Genomic DNA, 13,667 nt, shown 5'->3' with positions numbered 1-13,667 from the left:
CAGCATACTATAGCACGCCGTTTTTCATCATTTTTGAGGATTTGAAAAAAACTTCAAAATTTCAAAAAACATGGGTTATAGCCCATCGTTTTTTGAAATTTTGAAAAAATAATTTAACCTCGTTTTTCATCATTTTTGAACATGGGCTATAGCCCCTACCGTACGGCATACTATAGCGCGCCGTTTTTCATCATTTTTGAGGATTTGAAAAAAATTCAAAATTTCAAAAAACATGGGTTATAGCCCATCGTTTTTTGAAATTTTGATTTTTTTTTAACCTAGTTTTTCATCATTTTTGAACATGGGCTATAGCCCCTACCGTACGGCATACTATAGCACGCCGTTTTTCATCATTTTTGAGTATTGAAAAAAAGTCAAAATTTCAAAAAACATGGGTTATAGCCCATCGTTTTTTGAAAATTTGAAAAAAAATGTAACCTCGTTTTTCATCATTTTTGAACATGGGCTATAGCCCCTACCGTACGGCATACTATAGCACGCCGTTTTTCATCATTTTTGAGGATTTGAAAAAAATTCAAAATTTAAAAAAACATGGGTTATAGCCCATCGTTTTTTGAAATTTTGAAAAAAGAATTTAACCTCGTTTTTCATCATTTTTGAACATGGGCTATAGCCCCTACCGTACGGAATACTATAGCACGCCGTTTTTCATCATTTTTGCGGATTTGAAAAAAATTCAAAATTTCAAAAAACATGGGTTATAGCCCATCGTTTTTTGAAATTTTGAAAAAAAATGTAACCTCGTTTTTCATCATTTTTGAACATGGGCTATAGCCCCTACCGTACGGCATACTATAGCACGCTGTTTTTCATCATTTTTGAGGATTTGAAAAAAATTCAAAATTTAAAAAACATGGGTTATAGCCCATTGTTTTTTGAAATTTTGAAAAAAAATGTAACCTCGTTTTTCATCATTTTTGAACATGGGCTATAGCCCCTACCGTACGGAATACTATAGCACGCCGTTTTTCATCATTTTTGCGGATTTGAAAAAAATTCAAAATTTCAAAAAACATGGGTTATAGCCCATTGTTTTTTGAAATTTTGAAAAAAAATGTAACCTCGTTTTTCATCATTTTTGAACATGGGCTATAGCCCCTACCGTACGGCATACTATAGCACGCCGTTTTTCATCATTTTTGAGGATTTGAAAAAAATTCAAAATTTCAAAAAACATGGGTTATAGCCCATCGTTTTTTGAATTTTTGAAAAAAATGTAACCTCGTTTTTCATCATTTTTGAACATGGGCTATAGCCCCTACCGTACGGCATACTATAGCACGCCGTTTTTCATCATTTTTGAGGATTTGAAAAAATTTCAAAATTTCAAAAAACATGGGTTATAGCCCATCGTTTTTTGAAAGTTTGATTTTTTTTTAACCTCGTTTTTTATCATTTTTGAACATGGGCTATAGCCCCTACCGTACGGCATACTATAGCACGCCGTTTTTCATCATTTTTGAGGATTTGAAAAAAATTCAAAATTAAAAAAAACATGGGTTATAGCCCATTGTTTTTTTGAAATTTTGAAAAAAAAATTAACCTCGTTTTTCATCATTTTTGAACATGGGCTATAGCCCCTACCGTACGGCATACTATAGCACGCCGTTTTTCATCATTTTTGAGGATTTGAAAAAAACTTCAAAATTTCAAAAACATGGGTTATAGCCCATCGTTTTTTGAAATTTTGATTTCTTTTTTTAACGTTTTTTTTCATCATTTTTGAACATGGGCTATAGCCCCTACCGTACGGCATACTATAGCACGCCGTTTTTTCATCATTTTTGAGGATTTGAAAAAAACTTCAAAATTTCAAAAAACATGGGTTATAGCCCATCGTTTTTTGAAAATTTGAAAAAAGAATTTAACCTCGTTTTTCATCATTTTGAACATGGGCTATAGCCCCTACCGTACGGAATACTATAGCACGCCGTTTTTCATCATTTTTGAGGATTTGAAAAAAATTCAACATTTAAAAAAACATGGGTTATAGCCCATTGTTTTTTGAAATTTTGAAAAAAAATGTAACCTCGTTTTTCATCATTTTTGAACATGGGCTATAGCCCCTACCGTACGGCATACTATAGCACGCCGTTTTTCATCATTTTTGAGGATTTGAAAAAAAATCAACATTTAAAAAAACATGGATTATAGCCCATTGTTTTTTGAAATTTTGAAGAAAAAAAAAACCCTCGTTTTTCATCATTTTTGAACATGGGCTATAGCCCCTACCGTACAGCATACTATAGCACGCCGTTTTTCATCATTTTGAGGATTTGAAAAAAACTTCAAAATTTCAAAAAACATGGGTTATAGCCCATCGTTTTTTGAAATTTTGAAAAAAGAATTTAACCTCGTTTTTCATCATTTTTGAACATGGGCTATAGCCCCTACCGTACGGAATACTATAGCACGCCGTTTTTCATCATTTTTGCGGATTTGAAAAAAATTCAAAATTTCAAAAAACATGGGTTATAGCCCATCGTTTTTTGAAAATTTGAAAAAAAATTTAACCTCGTTTTTCATCATTTTTGAACATGGGCTATAGCCCCTACCGTACGGCATACTATAGCACGCCGTTTTTCATCATTTTTGAGGATTTGAAAAAATTTCAAAATTTCAAAAAACATGGGTTATAGCCCATCGTTTTTTGAAATTTTGATTTTTTTTTAACCTCGTTTTTTATCATTTTTGAACATGGGCTATAGCCCCTACCGTACGGCATACTATAGCACGCCGTTTTTCATCATTTTTGAGGATTTGAAAAAAATTAAAAATAAAAAAAAACATGGGTTATAGCCCATTGTTTTTTGAAATTTTGAAAAAAAAATTAACCTCGTTTTTCATCATTTTTGAACATGGGCTATAGCCCCTACCGTACGGCATACTATAGCACGCCGTTTTTCATCATTTTTGAGGATTTGAAAAAAATTCAAAATTTCAAAAAACATGGGTTATAGCCCATCGTTTTTTGAAATTTTGATTTTTTTTTAACCTCGTTTTTTATCATTTTTGAACATGGGCTATAGCCCCTACCGTACGGCATACTATAGCACGCCGTTTTTCATCATTTTTGAGGATTTGAAAAAAATTCAAAATTAAAAAAAACATGGGTTATAGCCCATTGTTTTTTTGAAATTTTGAAAAAAAAATTAACCTCGTTTTTCATCATTTTTGAACATGGGCTATAGCCCCTACCGTACGGCATACTATAGCACGCCGTTTTTCATCATTTTTGAGGATTTGAAAAAAACTTCAAAATTTCAAAAACATGGGTTATAGCCCATCGTTTTTTGAAATTTTGATTTCTTTTTTTAACGTTTTTTTTCATCATTTTTGAACATGGGCTATAGCCCCTACCGTACGGCATACTATAGCACGCCGTTTTTCATCATTTTTGAGGATTTGAAAAAAACTTCAAAATTTCAAAAAACATGGGTTATAGCCCATCGTTTTTTGAAATTTTGAAAAAAGAATTTAACCTCGTTTTTCATCATTTTTGAACATGGGCTATAGCCCCTACCGTACGGAATACTATAGCACGCCGTTTTTCATCATTTTTGCGGATTTGAAAAAAATTCAAAATTTCAAAAAACATGGGTTATAGCCCATCGTTTTTTGAAAATTTGAAAAAAAATGTAACCTCGTTTTTCATCATTTTTGAACATGGGCTATAGCCCCTACCGTACGGCATACTATAGCACGCCGTTTTTCATCATTTTTGAGGATTTGAAAAAATTTCAACATTTCAAAAAACATGGGTTATAGCCCATCGTTTTTTGAAATTTTGATTTTTTTTTAACCTCGTTTTTTATCATTTTTGAACATGGGCTATAGCCCCTACCGTACGGCATACTATAGCACGCCGTTTTTCATCATTTTTGAGGATTTGAAAAAAATTAAAAATTAAAAAAAACATGGGTTATAGCCCATTGTTTTTTGAAATTTTGAAAAAAAAATTAACCTCGTTTTTCATCATTTTTGAACATGGGCTATAGCCCCTACCGTACGGCATACTATAGCACGCCGTTTTTCATCATTTTTGAGGATTTGAAAAAATTTCAAAATTTCAAAAAACATGGGTTATAGCCCATCGTTTTTTGAAATTTTGATTTTTTTTTAACCTCGTTTTTTATCATTTTTGAACATGGGCTATAGCCCCTACCGTACGGCATACTATAGCACGCCGTTTTTCATCATTTTTGAGGATTTGAAAAAAATTCAAAATTAAAAAAAACATGGGTTATAGCCCATTGTTTTTTTGAAATTTTGAAAAAAAAATTAACCTCGTTTTTCATCATTTTTGAACATGGGCTATAGCCCCTACCGTACGGCATACTATAGCACGCCGTTTTTCATCATTTTTGAGGATTTGAAAAAAACTTCAAAATTTCAAAAACATGGGTTATAGCCCATCGTTTTTTGAAATTTTGATTTCTTTTTTTAACGTTTTTTTTCATCATTTTTGAACATGGGCTATAGCCCCTACCGTACGGCATACTATAGCACGCCGTTTTTCATCATTTTTGAGGATTTGAAAAAAACTTCAAAATTTCAAAAAACATGGGTTATAGCCCATCGTTTTTTGAAAATTTGAAAAAAAATGTAACCTCGTTTTTCATCATTTTTGAACATGGGCTATAGCCCCTACCGTACGGAATACTATAGCACGCCGTTTTTCATCATTTTTGAGGATTTGAAAAAAATTCAAAATTTAAAAAAACATGGGTTAAAGCCCATTGTTTTTTGAAATTTTGAAAAAAAATGTAACCTCGTTTTTCATCATTTTTGAACATGGGCTATAGCCCCTACCGTACGGCATACTATAGCACGCCGTTTTTCATCATTTTTGAGGATTTGAAAAAAAATCAACATTTAAAAAAACATGGGTTATAGCCCATTGTTTTTTGAAATTTTGAAGAAAAAAAAAAACCCTCGTTTTTCATCATTTTTGAACATGGGCTATAGCCCCTACCGTACAGCATACTATAGCACGCCGTTTTTCATCATTTTTGAGGATTTGAAAAAAACTTCAAAATTTCAAAAAACATGGGTTATAGCCCATCGTTTTTTGAAATTTTGAAAAAAGAATTTAACCTCGTTTTTCATCATTTTTGAACATGGGCTATAGCCCCTACCGTACGGAATACTATAGCACGCCGTTTTTCATCATTTTTGCGGATTTGAAAAAATTTCAAAATTTCAAAAAACATGGGTTATAGCCCATCGTTTTTTGAAAATTTGAAAAAAAATGTAACCTTGTTTTTCATCATTTTTGAACATGGGCTATAGCCCCTACCGTACGGCATACTATAGCACGCCGTTTTTCATCATTTTTGAGGATTTGAAAAAATTTCAAAATTTCAAAAAACATGGGTTATAGCCCATCGTTTTTTGAAATTTTGATTTTTTTTTAACCTAGTTTTTTATCATTTTTGAACATGGGCTATAGCCCCTACCGTACGGCATACTATAGCACGCCGTTTTTCATCATTTTTGAGGATTTGAAAAAAATTCAAAATTTAAAAAAACATGGGTTATAGCCCATTGTTTTTTGAAATTTTGAAAAAAAAATTAACCTCGTTTTTCATCATTTTTGAACATGGGCTATAGCCCCTACCGTACGGCATACTATAGCACGCCGTTTTTCATCATTTTTGAGGATTTGAAAAAAACGTCAAAATTTCAAAAACATGGGTTATAGCCCATCGTTTTTTGAAATTTTGATTTCTTTTTTTAACCTTTTTTTTCATCATTTTTGAACATGGGCTATAGCCCCTACCGTACGGCATACTATAGCACGCCGTTTTTCATCATTTTTGAGGATTTGAAAAAAATTCAAAATTTCAAAAAACATGGGTTGTAGCCCATCGTTTTTTGAATTTTTGAAAAAAATGTAACCTCGTTTTTCATCATTTTTGAACATGGGCTATAGCCCCTACCGTACGGCATACTATAGCACGCCGTTTTTCATCATTTTTGAGGATTTGAAAAAAATTCAAAATTTCAAAAACATGGGTTATAGCCCATCGTTTTTTGAATTTTTTTTTTTTTTTTTACCTCGTTTTTCATCATTTTTGAACATGGGCTATAGCCCCTACCGTACGGCATACTATAGCACGCCGTTTTTCATCATTTTTGAGTATTGAAAAAAAGTCAAAATTTCAAAAAACATGGGTTATAGCCCATCGTTTTTTGAAAATTTGAAAAAAAATGTAACCTCGTTTTTCATCATTTTTGAACATGGGCTATAGCCCCTACCGTACGGCATACTATAGCACGCCGTTTTTCATCATTTTTGAGGATTTGAAAAAATTTCAAAATTTCAAAAAACATGGGTTATAGCCCATCGTTTTTTGAAATTTTGATTTTTTTTTAACCTAGTTTTTTATCATTTTTGAACATGGGCTATAGCCCCTACCGTACGGCATACTATAGCACGCCGTTTTTCATCATTTTTGAGGATTTGAAAAAAATTCAAAATTTAAAAAAACATGGGTTATAGCCCATTGTTTTTTGAAAATTTGAAAAAAAAATTAACCTCGTTTTTCATCATTTTTGAACATGGGCTATAGCCCCTACCGTACGGCATACTATAGCACGCCGTTTTTCATCATTTTTGAGGATTTGAAAAAAACGTCAAAATTTCAAAAACATGGGTTATAGCCCATCGTTTTTTGAAATTTTGATTTCTTTTTTTAACCTTTTTTTTCATCATTTTTGAACATGGGCTATAGCCCCTACCGTACGGCATACTATAGCACGCCGTTTTTCATCATTTTTGAGGATTTGAAAAAAATTCAAATTTCAAAAAACATGGGTTGTAGCCCATCGTTTTTTGAATTTTTGAAAAAAATGTAACCTCGTTTTTCATCATTTTTGAACATGGGCTATAGCCCCTACCGTACGGCATACTATAGCACGCCGTTTTTCATCATTTTTGAGGATTTGAAAAAAATTCAAAATTTCAAAAACATGGGTTATAGCCCATCGTTTTTTGAATTTTCTTTTTTTTTTTTTTACCTCGTTTTTCATCATTTTTGAACATGGGCTATAGCCCCTACCGTACGGCATACTATAGCACGCCGTTTTTCATCATTTTTGAGTATTGAAAAAAAGTCAAAATTTCAAAAAACATGGGTTATAGCCCATCGTTTTTTGAAAATTTGAAAAAAAATGTAACCTCGTTTTTCATCATTTTTGAACATGGGCTATAGCCCCTACCGTACGGCATACTATAGCACGCAGTTTTTCATCATTTTTGAGGATTTGAAAAAAATTCAAAATTTAAAAAAACATGGGTTATAGCCCATTGTTTTTTGAAATTTTGAAAAAAAATGTAACCTCGTTTTTCATCATTTTTGAACATGGGCTATAGCCCCTACCGTACGGCATACTATAGCACGCCGTTTTTCATCATTTTTGAGGATTTGAAAAAATTTCAAAATTTAAAAAAACATGGGTTATAGCCCATCGTTTTTTGAAATTTTGAAAAAAAAAATTAACCTCGTTTTTCATCATTTTTGAACATGGGCTATAGCCCCTACCCTACAGCATACTATAGCAAGCCGTTTTTCATCATTTTTGAGGATTTGAAAAAAACTTCAAAATTTCAAAAAACATGGGTTATAGCCCATCGTTTTTTGAAATTTTGAAAAAAGAATTTAACCTCGTTTTTCATCATTTTTGAACATGGGCTATAGCCCCTACCGTACGGAATACTATAGCACGCCGTTTTTCATCATTTTTGCGGATTTGAAAAAATGCAAAATTTCAAAAAACATGGGTTATAGCCCATCGTTTTTTGAAAATGTGAAAAAAAATGTAACCTCGTTTTTCATCATTTTTGAACATGGGCTATAGCCCCTACCGTACGGCATACTATAGCACGCCGTTTTTCATCATTTTTGAGGATTTGAAAACATTTCAAAAAATCAAAAAACATGGGTTATAGCCCATCGTTTTTTGAAATTTTGAAAAAAAAAATAACCTCGTTTTTCATCATTTTTGAACATGGGCTATAGCCCCTACCGTACGGCATACTATAGCACGCCGTTTTTCATCATTTTTGAGGATTTGAAAAAAAATCAACGTTTAAAAAAACATGGGTTATAGCCCATTGTTTTTCGAAATTTTGAAAAAAAAAAAAACCCTAGTTTTTCATCATTTTTGAACATGGGCTATAGCCCCTACCGTACAGCATACTATAGCACGCCGTTTTTCATCATTTTTGAGGATTTGAAAAAAACTTCAAAATTTCAAAAAACATGGGTTATAGCCCATCGTTTTTTGAAATTTTGAAAAAAGAATTTAACCTAGTTTTTCATCATTTTTGAACATGGGCTATAGCCCCTACCGTACGGAATACTATAGCACGCCGTTTTTCATCATTTTTGCGGATTTGAAAAAAATTCAAAATTTCAAAAAACATGGGTTATAGCCCATCGTTTTTTGAAAATTTGAAAAAAAATGTAACCTCGTTTTTCATCATTTTTGAACATGGGCTATAGCCCCTACCGTACGGCATACTATAGCACACCGTTTTTCATCATTTTTGAGGATTTGAAAAAAATTCAAAATTTGAAAAAACATGGGTTATAGCCCATCGTTTTTTTAAATTTAGATTTTTTTTTTTTACCTCGTTTTTCATCATTTTTGAACATGGGCTATAGCCCCTACCGTACGGCATACTATAGCACGCTGTTTTTCATCATTTTTGAGGATTTGAAAAAAAATCTAAATTTAAAAAAACATGGGTTATAGCCCATTGTTTTTTGAAATTTTGAAAAGAAAATTAACCTCGTTTTTCATCATTTTGAACATGGGCTATAGCCCCTACCGTACGGCATACTATAGCACGCCGTTTTTCATCATTTTTGAGGATTTGAAAAAAACTTCAAAATTTCAAAAATATGGGTTATAGCCCATCGTTTTTTTTAATTTTGATTTCTTTTTTTAACCTTTTTTTTCATCATTTTTGAACATGGGCTATAGCCCCTACCGTACGGCATACTATAGCACGCCGTTTTTCATCATTTTTGAGGATTTGAAAAAAAATTAAAAAAAAACAAAACATGGGTTATAGCCCATTGTTTTTAGAAATTTTGAAGAGAAAAAAAGAAACTCGTTTTTCATCATTTTTGAACATGGGCTATAGCCCCTACCGTACGGCATACTATAGCACGCCGTTTTTCATCATTTTTGAGTATTGAAAAAAAGTCAAAATTTCAAAAAACATGGGTTATAGCCCATCGTTTTTTGAAAATTTGAAAAAAAATGTAACCTCGTTTTTCATCATTTTTGAACATGGGCTATAGCCCCTACCGTACGGCATACTATAGCACGCAGTTTTTCATCATTTTTGAGGATTTGAAAAAAATTCAAAATTTAAAAAAACATGGGTTATAGCCCATTGTTTTTTGAAATTTTGAAAAAAAATGTAACCTCGTTTTTCATCATTTTTGAACATGGGCTATAGCCCCTACCGTACGGCATACTATAGCACGCCGTTTTTCATCATTTTTGAGGATTTGAAAAAATTTCAAAATTTAAAAAAACATGGGTTATAGCCCATCGTTTTTTGAAATTTTGAAAAAAAAAATTAACCTCGTTTTTCATCATTTTTGAACATGGGCTATAGCCCCTACCCTACAGCATACTATAGCACGCCGTTTTTCATCATTTTTGAGGATTTGAAAAAAACTTCAAAATTTCAAAAAACATGGGTTATAGCCCATCGTTTTTTGAAATTTTGAAAAAAGAATTTAACCTCGTTTTTCATCATTTTTGAACATGGGCTATAGCCCCTACCGTACGGAATACTATAGCACGCCGTTTTTCATCATTTTTGCGGATTTGAAAAAAATGCAAAATTTCAAAAAACATGGGTTATAGCCCATCGTTTTTTGAAAATGTGAAAAAAAATGTAACCTCGTTTTTCATCATTTTTGAACATGGGCTATAGCCCCTACCGTACGGCATACTATAGCACGCCGTTTTTCATCATTTTTGAGGATTTGAAAACATTTCAAAAAATCAAAAAACATGGGTTATAGCCCATCGTTTTTTGAAATTTTGAAAAAAAAAATAACCTCGTTTTTCATCATTTTTGAACATGGGCTATAGCCCCTACCGTACGGCATACTATAGCACGCCGTTTTTCATCATTTTTGAGGATTTGAAAAAAAATCAACGTTTAAAAAAACATGGGTTATAGCCCATTGTTTTTCGAAATTTTGAAAAAAAAAAAAACCCTAGTTTTTCATCATTTTTGAACATGGGCTATAGCCCCTACCGTACAGCATACTATAGCACGCCGTTTTTCATCATTTTTGAGGATTTGAAAAAAACTTCAAAATTTCAAAAAACATGGGTTATAGCCCATCGTTTTTTGAAATTTTGAAAAAAGAATTTAACCTAGTTTTTCATCATTTTTGAACATGGGCTATAGCCCCTACCGTACGGAATACTATAGCACGCCGTTTTTCATCATTTTTGCGGATTTGAAAAAAATTCAAAATTTCAAAAAACATGGGTTATAGCCCATCGTTTTTTGAAAATTTGAAAAAAAATGTAACCTCGTTTTTCATCATTTTTGAACATGGGCTATAGCCCCTACCGTACGGCATACTATAGCACACCGTTTTTCATCATTTTTGAGGATTTGAAAAAAATTCAAAATTTGAAAAAACATGGGTTATAGCCCATCGTTTTTTTAAATTTAGATTTTTTTTTTTTACCTCGTTTTTCATCATTTTTGAACATGGGCTATAGCCCCTACCGTACGGCATACTATAGCACGCTGTTTTTCATCATTTTTGAGGATTTGAAAAAAAATCTAAATTTAAAAAAACATGGGTTATAGCCCATTGTTTTTTGAAATTTTGAAAAGAAAATTAACCTCGTTTTTCATCATTTTGAACATGGGCTATAGCCCCTACCGTACGGCATACTATAGCACGCCGTTTTTCATCATTTTTGAGGATTTGAAAAAAACTTCAAAATTTCAAAAATATGGGTTATAGCCCATCGTTTTTTTTAATTTTGATTTCTTTTTTTAACCTTTTTTTTCATCATTTTTGAACATGGGCTATAGCCCCTACCGTACGGCATACTATAGCACGCCGTTTTTCATCATTTTTGAGGATTTGAAAAAAAATTAAAATAAAAAAAAACATGGGTTATAGCCCATTGTTTTTAGAAATTTTGAAGAGAAAAAAAGAAACTCGTTTTTCATCATTTTTGAACATGGGCTATAGCCCCTACCGTACGGCATACTATAGCACGCCGTTTTTCATCATTTTTGAGGATTTGAAAAAAATCAAAATTTCCAAAAACATGGGTTATAGCCCATCGTTTTTTGAAATTTTGAAAAAAGAATTTAACCTAGTTTTTCATCATTTTTGAACATGGGCTATAGCCCCTACCGTACGGAATACTATAGCACGCCGTTTTTCATCATTTTTGCGGATTTGAAAAAAATTCAAAATTTCAAAAAACATGGGTTATAGCCCATCGTTTTTTGAAAATTTGAAAAAAAATGTAACCTCGTTTTTCATCATTTTTGAACATGGGCTATAGCCCCTACCGTACGGCATACTATAGCACGCCGTTTTTCATCATTTTTGAGGATTTGAAAAAAACTTCAAAATTTCAAAAATATGGGTTATAGCCCATCGTTTTTTTAAATTTTGATTTCTTTTTTTAACCTTTTTTTTCATCATTTTTGAACATGGGCTATAGCCCCTACCGTACGGCATACTATAGCACGCCGTTTTTCATCATTTTTGAGGATTTGAAAAAAAATTAAAAAAAAAAAAAAACATGGGTTATAGCCCATTGTTTTTAGAAATTTTGAAGAGAAAAAAAGAAACTCGTTTTTCATCATTTTTGAACATGGGCTATAGCCCCTACCGTACGGCATACTATAGCACGCCGTTTTTCATCATTTTTGAGGATTTGAAAAAAATCAAAATTTCCAAAAACATGGGTTATAGCCCATCGTTTTTTTTAATTTTGAAAAAAGAATTTAACCTCGTTTTTCATAATTTTTGAACATGGGCTATAGCCCATACGTCGTCGTCAACGTCGTCGTCAACGTCGTCGTCGTCAACGTCGTCGTCGTCGTCGTCTACGTCGTCGTCGTCGTCGTCAACGGCCTCGTCGTCAACGTCGTCGTCGTCAACGTCGTCGTCGTCAACGTCGTCGTCGTCATCGTCGTCGTCCTCGTCCTCGTCCTCGTCGTCGTCAACGTCGTCGTCGTCAACGTCGTCGTCAACGTCGTCGTCGTCGTCGTCAACGTCGTCGTCGTCGTCAACGTCGTCGTCGTCGTCAACGTCGTCGTGAACGTCGTCGTCAACGTCGTCGTCGTCGTCGTCAACGTCGTCGTCGTCGTCGTCAACGTCGTCGACGTTGTCGTCGTCATCGTCGTCCTCGTCCTCGTCCTCGTCGTCGTCAACATCGTCGTCGTCAACGTCGTCGTCGTCGTCAACGTCGTCGTCAACGTCGTCGTCAATGTCGTCGTCAACGTCAACGGCGTCGTCGTCGTCGTCGTCGTCGTTGTCGTCAACGTCGTCAACGTCGCCGTCGTCGTCGTCAACGTCGTCAACGTCGCCGTCATCGCCGTCATCGGCGTCATCGGCGTCGGCGTCGTCGGCGTCGTCAACGTCGTCGTCATCGTCAACGTCGTCGTCATCGTCGTCAACGTCGTCGTCAACGTCGTCGTCAACGTCGTCGTCGTCGTCAACGTCGTTGTCGTCGTCGTCAACGTCGTCGTCGTCGTCAACGTCGTTGTCGTCAACGTCGTCGTCAACGTTGTTGTCGTCCTCGTCCTCGTCGTCGTCATCGTCGTCGTCGTCAACGTCGTCGTCAACGTCGTCGTCGTCGTCGTCAACGTCGTCGTCGTCAACGTCGTCGTCGTCAACGTCGTCAACGTCGTCGTTTTCGTCGTCGTCGTCAACGTCGTCGTCGTCGTGAACGTCGTCGTCGTCGTCGTCGTTTTTTTAACCTCGTTTTTCATCATTTTTTAACATGGGCTTTAGCCCCTACTGTACGGCATACTATAGCACGCCGTTTTTCATCATTTTTGAGGATTTGAAAAAAAATCTAAATTTAAAAAAACATGGGTTATAGCCCATCGTTTTTTGAATTTTAGATTTTTTTTTTAACCTCGTTTTTCATCATTTTTGAACATGGGCTATAGCCACTACCGTACGGCATACTATAGCACGCCGTTTTTCAGCATTTTTGAGGATTTGAAAAAAAATCTAAAATTCTAAAAACATGGGTTATAGCCCATCGTTTTTTGATTTTTTTGAAAAAAATGTAACCTCGTTTTTCATCATTTTTGAACATGGGCTATAGCCCCTACCGTACGGCATACTATAGCACGCCGTTTTTCATCATTTTTGAGGATTTGAAAAAAATTCAAAATTTCAAAAACATGGGTTATAGCCCATCGTTTTTTGAATTTTTTTTTTTTTTTTTTACCTCGTTTTTCATCATTTTTGAACATGGGCTATAGCCCCTACCGTACGGCATACTATAGCACGCCGTTTTTCATCATTTTTGAGTATTGAAAAAAAGTCAAAATTTCAAAAAACATGGGTTATAGCCCATCGTTTTTTGAAAATTTGAAAAAAAATGTA

Source organism: Protomyctophum parallelum (genome assembly GCF_964188405.1).
Source record: "Protomyctophum parallelum genome assembly, chromosome: 19".
Lineage (NCBI taxonomy): Eukaryota > Metazoa > Chordata > Actinopteri > Myctophiformes > Myctophidae > Protomyctophum > Protomyctophum parallelum.
Note: the sequence above shows the minus strand (reverse complement) of the source record.